This window comes from Paramisgurnus dabryanus, chromosome 6 (genome assembly GCF_030506205.2).
Source record: "Paramisgurnus dabryanus chromosome 6, PD_genome_1.1, whole genome shotgun sequence".
NCBI classification, from domain to species: domain Eukaryota; kingdom Metazoa; phylum Chordata; class Actinopteri; order Cypriniformes; family Cobitidae; genus Paramisgurnus; species Paramisgurnus dabryanus.
This window is the reverse complement of record NC_133342.1, coordinates 35,441,769-35,454,626: the sequence shown is the minus strand read 5'-3', so window position 1 is coordinate 35,454,626 and position 12,858 is coordinate 35,441,769. Positions and strand designations below refer to the sequence as shown.

At 42.8% G+C, this 12,858-nt stretch overlaps 1 long non-coding RNA gene across 1 annotated transcript; it reads right to left on the bottom strand.

Moving 5' to 3' along the window:
• Window positions 1–1,588: 1,588 nt before the first annotated feature.
• On the bottom strand, window positions 1,589–2,460 carry LOC141282305 (uncharacterized). Its single transcript, XR_012336865.1, has 2 exons — window positions 2,105–2,460; window positions 1,589–2,009 (listed from the first exon to the last, which is right to left on the bottom strand). It is a non-coding gene; the product is annotated as an uncharacterized lncRNA (long non-coding RNA).
• Window positions 2,461–12,858: the final 10,398 nt, after the last annotated feature.

Sequence of the window (12,858 nt, the reverse complement as noted above, 5' to 3'; positions counted from 1 at the left end):
GAGAGCCATACCTACCTCGAAGCGGTAGTCAGCAGACATCTGTGGAGAGAGAGAGAGAGAGCCAGCGTGAGCACTGAGATACTGAACTGTGAAGAGAGCCATACCTACCCAAAGCTGTAGTCAGCGCAGAGGTGAGAGAACCATTGGAAACCGATTCATTGTGCCTTTGTGTCCCAGCAGTCATCTGTGGAGAGAGAGAGAGAGAGCCAGCGTGAGCACTGAGATACTGAACTGTGAAGAGAGCCATACCTACCCAAAGCTGTAGCCAGCGCAGAGGTGAGAGAACCATTGGAAACCGATTCATTGTGCCTTTGTCTCCCAGCAGTCATCTGTGGAGAGAGAGAGAGAGAGCCAGCGTGAGCACTGAGATACTGAACTGTGAAGAGAGCCATACCTACCCATAGCTGTAGTCAGCGCCGAGGTGAGGGAACCATTGGAAACCGATTCATTGTGCCTTTGTGTCCCAGCAGTCATCTGTGGAGAGAGAGAGAAAGAGCCAGCGTGAACGCTGAGATATCGAACTGTGAAGAGAGAGCCATACCTACCCAAAGCTGTAGTCAGCGCAGAGGTGAGAGAACCATTGGAAACCGATTCATTGTGCCTTTGTGTCCCAGCAGTCATCTGTGGAGAGAGAGAGAAAGAGCCAGCGTGAATGCTGAGATACTGAACTGTGAAGAGAGAGAGCCATACCTACCCAAAGCTGTAGTCAGCGCAGAGTCCTCTGTGGAGAGAGAGAGACAGAGTCAGCGTGACCGCTGAGATATCAAGCCGTTCAGGAAAGCCCAACGTACCAGAAGCTGTAGTCAGCGACGAGGTGAGAGAAACCATTGGAAACCGATTCACAGTGCCTTTGTGTCCCCGGTAGTTATCTGTGGAGGAGTAGAGAGAACCCGTGTGAGTGTTAAAGGAACGGTAAGGAAGGAAACCCATACTTACCAAGAGCCGCAGTCGGTGAAGAGGTGAGAGAACCCTCGGAGGTCGATCCACCGTGTCCTCGTGTCCCGGCGGTAGTCTGTGGAGAAAGAGAGAACAGGGAAGGAGAGTGAGTCGACAAGCAAGGAGCTGTGTGAGATAGGCGGTGAACCGCCTCGAGCTAGCTACAGGTACACGGATAAGAAAAAGTCTATACCAACACTGATTTGATTTATTCTGCCTCCAGGAAGGAAGAGGAGCGCGCCACGGGCAGAGGGAACCAGAGGCGGGAGCCCGATCCCCGACGCAACCCCCACCCCCCTGTCACTCGCTTGCTCGTGGCCCCCTGGAGGACAGATTCGGGCATTAGTTTTTAATTTCCCTTTCCCCAATCCCCAGTATCTTTTAAATATTTAAACAAATAAAGAATATTTTTTTATACTTACCTGTTCCTCGTTGTTGTTTGGTCATTGGGTTGGTTTTGGGGACCTCCTCGAGGTGGGAATTGAGAAGGGGCGTGGCTTAACCACTAGCAGCCAGCCCCTGGCTTGTGACATTACCAACACTAATGTGGACAGCGCCACTTAATGTTCATAGTAGGAATGAATGAATATTCACTAAACAGTAATAAAATATTCTGATATAAGATATAAAGTGAGTCCAAAATCAAAATATGTGGTGTAGGACATAAGATATTTTATAAATCACACACTATAAATATGACAAAGATGCAGAAACAGATAGTTGCAATAAAATAAGACTTTTTAATATGGTGAAGAAACAATTTAAAATGATTTGTAAACCCCCCCCACACTCACACACACACACACACACACACACACACACACACACACACACACCCCTGTCCAGAGCTTCTTTCCCGTGCTCCCTTTCTGTAGTTCAAGAGAGGTGAGTTTGGCAACATGGTGGAGCCTTATCTTTAAAAACACAGACACAACCAGTGACAACGAGTCAGACTGATAGTTGTCGATTCCAAACCGAGTCTCCTCAATGTCCTCCCTACGAAGGAAAACATCCTCTGTTCCTGTTGACATCTCAGCTTTTTAAAGCTCGGCGGATCACGCAGCTCACAGCACCTTATAATAATAATAATAATAATAATACACATTTATATAGCGCTTTACACAATACTCACAACAGAGAAACTCTTGTAATTATTACTTTACTTTACCCCACTCTCCTTGCAGGGTGAACAGCGGCTGGTGCAGTAAACATAGCCTAGCGAACGTTAGCTGGCTACGATTTCAGTACAGTAAAATCAATAAGCTGGCTCTTTCTCAATTTTCTGGTAATATTCTATTCACAAAATACAACCAATAGTACCGCGATGTTAAAAAGTACTTGTGAAAATAATCCTCCGGGCTCTATTTGCGATCGTCCGCCGATTAGAACAGGAAAATGCTCCACAGTGCTCTGACATCTTATCTGCTGCCATGCAACGAAACTAGGAGAACGACCGGTTTAAGATGGCCGCCGTATTTCTCAGTCCCCAGCGGCCAATAGGGCATCTAGTCTTCTATATGATATCTATGCGAGCGCCTCTTAAAAACCTAATAACCCAATCATGCTGGCCAACTGATCTGCCATTGATAAGTGAGTGATGAGCAGAAATAGCGGCGATATCAACTTTAATGGTGGAGGGTGACAGCCTACCATCTAACCTATGTTGAAGATATAAAAGCACAATGTTACCGGGGCATTCTCAGGGGTTCTTCTCGCATTGCGAAGAGCACCAGGTGACGAAAAGGTTCCATTTAAACGCGTAAGCCCGTCTTGTGGACGGCGCTCTCTACCGGGGGAAGGAGCGAATCACCGTCTCCTGAAGAGTGATCCTCTGCCACTCCGGGTCGCCCGTCTCTGGCCACTTAAACTCCCAATTTTCACGGGAAGCGGCTAAGCGGGCGGGGCGAGCTGCTGAGGACCGGTTCCCCTGCTCTGCCGAGATGGGGTCCGAGGAGAGGAACGGGGTGGCCGCCGCAGGACGCCGACGGTGAGAGGCAGACTGAGGAACCGGCGTTGGTGGACCAAGGGCAGCTCTCTTGCGCCGGGGCACGACCTAGGAGATCGCCTCAGTCTGCGCAGCGGAGCTGTACGACTCCCCAGGCTCGCCGAAGAGGCCGGTCTGTGAGACAGGAGCATTCAGGAAGTTGTTCTCGTCTGCGTCCGTCATGTCAGCCCGACACAGCCAAAGGTGGCGATCTTGAACCATTGTGGTGGACATTGCATGCTTGAAGGTCGCAGCCTCCCTCGTAAATCTCTAAAGCCTTCGCTTGGTGAACCTGCAGCAACGTTATTGCGTGCAGGGCTGAAGCCGCCTCTCCACATGCCTGATGGCCAGCGCCCGTAACCGGACGACTGTCTACAAACACGGGAGGGAAGGTTTGGGTGGTCCTTCCAGGAACACAGCTGCATCGCAACCCCCCGCTCCACTGAAGGGGTCCCCGCCCTTAGCGGCTCCGCTGGTGAGGGAGGTGAGGGGTGAAAGCTGAACGGCCGAGACGGCCGCCAATCACGTCAGCTCTTTGTGCCATCGGGAAAGAAAGGCACAGTAGGTGAGGACCGAGAGGCCCGAGCAGCTCCGAAGTACCAATCATGTGGGCGGGACGGTTCGGGCGGAGAGGGGTTAACCCCTCCTGCTCTAGCGTTTCCGCCGCTCGAGCGGGCGCGGCCGCCATCTCCGGGAAGACTCCGCCTCGGAGGGAAAAAATGGGCACCCCTCTGATGCTGCAGAAGTGACGGGACCAGAAGGAGGTCCAATGGATTCAGCAAAAATCGTAGAACACGACTCTGCAGTCTCCACCGGAGCCTCAACCAGCTGAGGATGAGAAGGCAGGTAGGTGGAGAACGCATCCTCCGTCCTACTCAGCGTAGTGATGCAAAAAGCGTCCTGCGAGCGCTTGACAGCCGCACCATGGCGGCGTCAGCACTGCAAAGGCGCGGACATCGTTCCCGTAGAAACCACAGTCGTCTCCGCAATCCAAGAGGGTTATGCTCTCACAGAGAGAATAAAAACTCTCCACGAGCGCAGCCTCGGAATGCTCGATGCCCAAGCACGAAGACAGCGCTCGTGACCGTTAACTGGAGCCCTTCCCAGATAGCAAAATTGCTGTGGCCAAGATCTGGTTCACATCTGACACCTTCATCTGGCCCACCTATGGCATGGAATGATGGCACTTGAGCGGTCCACCTCTTTTTTCCTGATCTTTACCACAAGCAAACCATAGAAACGCCACATGTCCTCCAAACACAAAGCAAATAAAGCAGATCTGGCCCAAATCTGGGTAATAGTTAATTTAAATTTTGTCCCAGATTCGGCCCAGATCCAACACGATTCTTTGTGGCCTTCACTGGCCCACACCTGGCATGGATTGATGGCACTTGTGTGGTCCACTCCTGTTAGACACGTCTCGCCCTCGAGCAAGCCAGAGTGATGCCACAAACAGAGTATGAATCTCAACCATGGTGACAATTCAATTAAAAACTTCATGCTGCAATGCATGCTGGGTATTAACAAATTACAAATCTCATTCAGGACTCCCAGCATGCACTGCGACATGGATAAATAAATCACTTTTTACAATTTTCTTTGTCACCATGGTTGAGATTCATAGTCTGATTCTTGATGTTTGTACGTCCCAAATATACAACGGTTATTTTTTGCCAAAATTTCTAAAACTCCTTAATGACAAACTGCTGTGAAAGTGCTGGATCTCATATACAACATTGACAGAAAATAAACTTTTGTAAATCCTTTACTTAGATTATGATTTTTACCATTATATACTAACACCACAGAATTGCACTGTTAACTTTGCACTACCATAACAAATGAGTTTTTTACACACAAAGTAAGGTAACCAGGAAAAAATGGAGAAGTCAATGGTCCAACTAAAACAAACACCAATCACAATAATGGTGACTTAAAATTAAACAAAGCATCAACATCTAAACCTAATAAGTGAATTGTGTTTTCTACAGTAATATTTTTACTGAACATTCAGAAATATGTTTTATAACAGTATTAAAATAATAAAATGCAATTTTTCTCTATCATTCACATAACAAGCAAAAAAGTCAATATAAAAAACAGTTGTTGTTTTAAACATTGTGTTAACATTTAAATAGGACATTCATAATGTTTGACAATGGTAAAATGTAACTTTCCTCTAACGTTCAGACAACACAGAAATGTTCTTAGAATGTCAAGAAAACTGGACACTTTTTATGTTGGCAGAAAGTTTTTGGGAACGTTGGGAACTTTCAGGGAACGTTCTTAGAACTTTTCTCTGTTAGCTGGGTATTTGGATCACTTCAGACTCACACACATATGAGCCGGTGCTTACTGTGCAATATCTTTGCCAAAACTGGCCCTGATGCGTCTTTATACAGCTGGGCCACATTTGCTACATCATATGTGGGCCACTTCAGATTCACACCAATATGAGCCGGTGCTTACTGTGCCATATCTTTGCCAAAACTGGCCCTGATGCATTTTTATACAGCTGGGCCACATTTACAGCATCATATATGGGCCACTTCCGACTCACACCCACATGAGTTGGTGCTTACTGTGCCATTGGTTTGCCAAAACCGGGCCGGATATGTTTTAAAAGAACTGGGCCACATTTACTGCATCATATGTGGGCCACTTTAGACACAAACCCACATGACCAGTGCTTACCGTGCCATACAGTATCTATGCCAAAACTGGCCCAGACATGTTTGTAAAGAGCTGGGCCACATTTGCTGCAACATGTGAGGGCCACATTAGTTTTTTTCCAAGATTAGCCCGTGACTGCTGTGCAGCATTTTTGCCAAAGGTGGTCTTTGTTGTTTGATATTTGGGCCATATTCACTATTTGTCGGATGGGCCACTTTTGGTTCATATTCAGATGATATGTTGCCGTGGGCACCACATCTTTGCCTTAAAAGGCCCACATATAATATGATATATTTGGCCCATTTTTGCTATTTTACATGTGAGCCACTTTAGGTTCACATCCCTTTTATTCGGGCCATAAGAAGGCCAGCAGTGTCGCATCTTTGCCTGAAGTGGCCCACATGTGCTTGCTATCTGGGTTATACTTCTCGCATCCAAGATCGCACGGATGAAAAGCTATCCTGAAAAGGACGCTGATCTCCGAATATACGAGAGAGTGGCTGTCTTTAAAAAGACACAGAGCTCTCACGTATCACTCTTTAGGTGCTGAAATAACCATAGCAACGTTCTGCCATCTTGCGTGCTAATCACTCACAGCTTTGACCAAAATAATCTAACAGCATTGTGTTTTGCATTGAAACTTCGTCCGGGCGTTGTGTATTGTACACTTCTTTTGTGAGGCTGCTTTACAGCGCGCGGTCTTGCAGTGTTGCCAGGTCCTCTGCTTTTTTGTACATAAATACTGTAAATTACTGAAGTGTGTGTGTACAGAACAGGATTAAGCATTAAAAGGTTAAGTGACAACCCAATTTAATATGCAGTGTGTACGGGACCATCTCCCCTCCTGTTATTTTACTGCAACACACTGGCAGGCAGCAGCCAGTCGCATCATACTTGGAGACAAACACATCACACACATCAATGCGTGGCTAACACGATGTCCTCAAAGTCAGCAATTATTTTTTTGCTTACGGAAATCATAGAGAATTTATTTGCAAGACATCTGGTAAAAAGAAGATCCCTTTCTTTTCTTTTAAATCAGTTTTGATAGAAACTAGTTGACATAGAATAAAGATGTTCAATGGCAATGACAAGATGCAATAGAGGTATTTTTATTACATTTTTATATTGCCATTGGTTAAATGCGTTGAAAGGTTAAAGTTTAATAGAAAGTAACCATTTACAATACAAATTTTGTATCTTTTTTCAATTTAATTACTTTCTGGACTCGGGCGGACTCGACTTGGACTCGGCCTTTAAGAACTCGGACTTAAATCCAACTCGGACCCTTTTGGACTCGGACTTGAAGTTTAAGGACTTGGTCTTGACTCGTACTCGACAAAGGTGGACTCGGACCCAATCTCTGTGTAATTAGCTACTGTGTAATTGTTAACACAGTGGACAGCACAATGAACATAGGGAGCCAGAGGTTGTATTTTTTTTTTACAATGGGCTGTGGTACAATAACATGGTACAATAATCCAGATGTATGTATATATTTATATTTTTCTATATTCATCTTTTGACATGTATATGTAATACGTACATGGGCACGATATAATATTGGATGTGAAGGTGTTTGTATAAATGTAATCACATGAGATATGGACTATAAAAGGGCAGCTGTGTTATACTTCCTGTTAGTCTGAGGAAGGGCCGAAAAGACCCGAAACGTCACTTAATAAAATGTAAAGTGGGAGCTCTTAGATGTGCGGATCTTCGCTTTAACATATCTCAAACCCACTGCCTCTTGCTCTTTTCCAGACACGCCTCGTGTCCTATCCATCATCACGGAGTATGGGTCATCCTCTGATTTTTACTTCAAAACCTGTTCAAAATTTCCTTCACCACATTCATGGCCCCTAAAAGGTAAGCCCTGCCTAGCCAACATCTGTACAGCACCAATGATTTTGAGAAGACATCCCCTTGCCTCCTTTTGCTGTTTCTGTTTCAGACTTACACTAGATAGCCCCTGCAAGTAAGCTTACGATGGGCCTGTATGGGCATAGCCTAAGGGCCCCGCACAGGTTTGCTCACTGGCGAAACGTTGGCCCCTTAGCGCTGGCCCTGTATGGGCAGCCCTCACTTAGCCCCCAGGAAGCCCTCAAAAAGAGAAATCCCCGGAGTTAAATGAACACTGCTGGATGTATATATTGTCCCATCTTACAGAGTGTTAAAAAGTAACAATGAAGCAGAATTAAAAGCTGTGTTATCCTCTTTCTCACCATCTCTGTCTGAAATCTAAAATTGCATTTTACATCTTACTTGTAGAGTCATTTTCTTACTTTAGGTTGAGATTTTGTTTCATTTAAAGTCACCACTATTGTGATCAGTGTTTGATTTAGTTAAACTTGACTCTTGCCTTGTTCAGTCTTTTGATTGCTATAACTTTGTGTGTTTAAAACATGTTTGTTATGGCAGCATGCGATCCTTTGGTGGTGGTCAGTTCAGTAAATAAAGTCTGAACATCATCATTTAAAAACTTATGTATTAATTTATTGTTTGCACACTTATCAGACGGATCTTTATCTGACAATGTGATAATATAGGATGAGATTGAGCTCTTTCTTAGCAGTTTGGCTTTCTGAAGAATTTTGAAACACTGACACTTAAAATTAACTGCTCTACAATGTAGACACACAAATATCAAGAATCAGAGTATGAATCACAATGATGGTGACAATAAAACGAAAAGCTTCATGCTGCAATGCATGCTGGGTATCAACAAATTACAAATCTCATCCAGAACTCCCAGAATGCACTGCGGCATGAATAAATAATGACCTTTTTTACCATTTTCTTTGTCACCATTGTTGAGATTCATACTCTGATTCTTGATGTCTGTGCATCTACGTTGTGCAGTGGTTAATGTTTATGTGCACACTATCAAAATCCTTCAGAATGATAAACTGCTATGAGAGTTCTGGACCTTACACTGTAGTATTTCATTATTAACAGTAGGGTTGCCGCGGTGACAGAATTTTCCCACCGGTTAATCGGCGCGTCACAAAGCCGGTGATCCCGGTTTCACCGTGTGGGAGGGGCTTATAAATGCGCATTCAGATGTGCACATTTTACTTTCACTTTTGAATTACGCAACTGTTTAAATGCAGTGCTTGGGTACGCTGCGTTAAATCGCGTATGAATTTGCATGCAATGTGAGTGCAACAGCTGGTTTAATTAAGTGCTTGAGTCAATGTGGGCAGGTAATTCTCACAGAACCTGCCAGTCCCAAGCAGAGCAACCGGCTACTTCTCCATAAAGCGCGGCTTGAATGATGGGTTTATTATTTTTCTTGATGAAAAACACAACAACAAAAATGATCTCGCTTATATTAAACATCATATATGTATATTATAACAAAAACGAGTAAGCACGCGGCTTCTGTCATCATCTGGTCAGTCAGCTCGTCTCGCAAACTCTGACAGAAATAAATGAAATCTGACACCTGCTGCTCTGTGACGTGATGCGCGTTCAGCTCCGCTAAATTCAGACAACAGACACATTCAGTTGTAAGTGTTTGCTCTCTCTAACGAAACTAAATGATTTAATTACACGAAAATATCAAAACGACGGTGAAAGACGGTGTCGCGGTGGGCAAGTGATCTAACCGGTGAGAGGCTGAAGCACCGGTTATCACCGTTTCACCGACTATCGCGGCAAGCCTAATTAACAGAAAATGATGCTTCTGATAAGGGGGAAACTATATTAATAAATCTGTTCATTAAATGATTATGTTTGATAATGTTTATGTATCAACCATCAATATTCAACTACAATTGCCTTTTCTTTGCTATAACATGTGTTTTAAACACACTTAGATATAGCACTTAGAACACACTAACAAGCCAACGGTCAAGAGTCAAAGTCCAATTAAAACAACCACTGATCACAATAATGGTGACTTTAAATGAAACAGCCAACATCCTAACATAAAGTAAGAAAATGACTCTAAAGTAAGATGTGAAATGCAATTTTAGATTTCAGACAGAGATGTTGAGAAAGAGGATAACACAGCTTTTAATTCTGCTTCATTGTTACTTTTTAACACTCTGTAAGATGGGACAATATATACATCCAGCAGTGTTCATTTAACTCTGGGGATTTTTCTGTATGAGGGCTTCCTGGGGGCTAAGTGAGGGCTGCCCGCGCAGGGCCAGCGCTAAAGGGCCAACGTTTTGCCAATGAGCAAACCTGCGCGGGGCCCTTAGACTAGCCCTAAGTGGGCCCATAAAGGGCCATTGTAGGCTTACTTGCAGGGGCTGGACCTGTACTGATCGATCTTCATAGATGTGTGTTGTCATGGCTGTCTTATGACTATCAGATCTCTCATGCACAGTAAATCGCTCAAGGGCTTTTTTCCATTTTCAAACCCAGATGGAATGAATGCTGAATCAACATTCTTGGCAAGAGGTGATGTCTCAGAGTTAAAGGCATTGGAGCAGTAAAAGCACCTACACCCTCAACACCAGGACTCACATGGAGCCATGAAAATCTCTGGTACCACTGTGTTTGAAAACTCTGAGTATATTTGGACAAGGACTGTTTAGAGATTAATTTTGGATCTGGTTGATTGGGCTTAGCGAACTGATGGCAAGTAACAACCATGTCTGAATTCTCTGCTCCTCTCTCTATACTCTTATTTTAAATGTTTTAATTTTGCATGACTGTAGAAACAACGCCTGCGACCGATAGTGTTTCCTCCTCCATCAAACAATGAACAAGGGGTCTTAATATAACACTGTTACAATTGCTAAAAGAGTTAGTTCCATGAAGGTCAAGGGACAAATGTCTACCTAAAGGAAACACTAATCACCATAATGGTGACTTCAAATTAATCTAAAACAAACAAAAACTGGAGATTTAATGTGATACATTTTGTGGTAAATATCTATTTGACTTGTGAATACATCACGTAAACAGAAAAAAGATTTGTCTACTAAATCACGTGTGTGGATGGCAAACGCCTGCATGATGACCTCATGTAATGGCCGCCTGTCTCCTCAGGGGTTATTGTGGCCGCAATGCAATGCTTATTAAAAATACAGGTACAACGCCTGTAAAACATCAATACGGTAAATTCCTTTATATTTATACTGTACTTTGACCCGTTTTTTATAGACATTTTCTGCAGTGGTGTATATGTGTGTGTGTGTGTGTGTGTGTGTGTGTGTGTGTGTGTGTGTGTGTGTGTGTGTGTGTGTGTGTGTGTGTGTGTGCGTGCGTGCGTGCGTGCGTGCGTGCGTGCGTGCGTGCGTGCGTGCGTGCGTGCGTGTTTGTGTGTGTGTGTGTGTAATCGTTATACAATTGCTCAATGCAGGAAAGCATAAAACGCATAAAAGTTACCTGATCTAATGTGAACAGATCTAAATGGAATGCTGTCATTAACGCTTGTTTTCATTCATTTTCACATTCCATTTTGATCGTGACAGTCATAATACATGTTTTGTTCAATTATTGTTTAGTTTGCCCCTTGTCTTGAATTCAGGTTGCAATTTTGGCCAAAGCCATCAGTAATTTTCCACCATGAACAGACTATCCAAAATTAAATGACTGCTAAATGGACTCAAATGACTAGGACGTTGCATTTAAATCAAGTCCTGTAACTTAGATATTAAGGTGGAGAGAGACCAATTTACTATTATCTAACTGACTATTATCAGCTTGAATTGAATTTAGTTGGCCTTAACAGTAACTTTAACAACTTGCCAAACAACCAGTAGTCTGTGGACATTGGCATAATGGCCAGACATTGCTTTTCCTGACATATACGTTTGTCTTGTCTAACAGGGCGATTCCAGGATTTTATAAATGGGGGGGGCACAGGGGGGGACCAAGAACCAGTCAGAGGGGCAATCAGAAAATTCAAATGAAAATAAATACTGGTTTAGTTAAATCTTGTGCAATGCCACGTGCTCTAATATAGATGGTTTTAATTTTTTGAATTTTGCATGGATTAGACAACACAATTCTGTTCCAGAATAGTTCACTTTAAATTAATTGTCATAATTTACTCATCCTAAAGTTATTTCACACCTGTATGAGTTTTTCTTCTGCTGAACACAAAATAAAATATTTTGAAGAATCTTAGTAGCCAGAAAGTTGATGAACCCCATTGACTGCCATGTTATTTTGTTCCTACATATGAAGTCAATGGGATCCATCAACTGATTTTGGTTACCGACATTAACTCTTTTCTTTCTTGTGTTCAGCAGAAGAAAGAAACTCATACAAGTTTGAAACAAGTTTAGGTTTATGACCATTTAAACGAAGTGAAATTCCTTTAAGTAGGCTATCTAAATTACACAGAGTTGCGTGTAGCTGGTATTAGTTAACGTTCTGACATATCAGGACCGTTTGGTAAAATATTAGCCTACTTACAAATGTGTTTTTCTACTCTGTCTGATCTTACTTTCATTGTTTATTATATTGTATTTTAACACAACTGAATGCTATTTTTACATATTATCTGTTCTGTTGTCAGACATAAAGAAAGAGTTTAAAATAGTCACTAAACACGACCCAATATCACTGTGTGTTTAATCCAACCAGCGGTTACTTTAACTACACTCAAAAAAAAATCTGTAAAAAAACGGACAAAGTACTGTGTAAATATGAAGGAATTTTCCGTATTTATGTTTTACAGGCGTTTATCCGTTTTTTTTAAAAACATGTTGCATTATGGGAGCAACAACTCCTGCTGCAATCTTTCACTTTTGCCTCTCTATCACCATCTCTGTTTGAAACCTAAAATTACAACTTGCTTGCAGAGTTCTTTTCTAACATGGATGATGTTTAACTTCTAAACAACTGCTGTCAGAACAAGATACAAATGCTCAACTATTCCAGCATCCACACATGTGATTTAGTAGACAAATCTTCTTTCTGACGTGACGTGTAAGTCAAATGGATATTTACCACAACATTTATCACATTAAATCTACAGTTTGTGTTTGTTTAAGATTAATTTGAAGTCACCACCATGGTGATTAGTGTTCCCTTTAGTTAGGCTTTTGTCCCTTGCCCTTCCAGAGCTGACTCTGCTCTTTTAACATTGCAAATTGTTTTTGTTTGTAGCAGTTACAACTTGTATGTTGTTTGAGGAAGAGTCTATGATGTCATCTAAGCTTGGTTGTTTTTATGTTATGCTGCCTAATATTTAAATATGAAATGATTAAATAAGAATAAAATACTGAATTGCATAAGAGTGACACTCTATACTGATCTAATAAGACACTGTATTGAATAAGATTGCTGCAAATGTG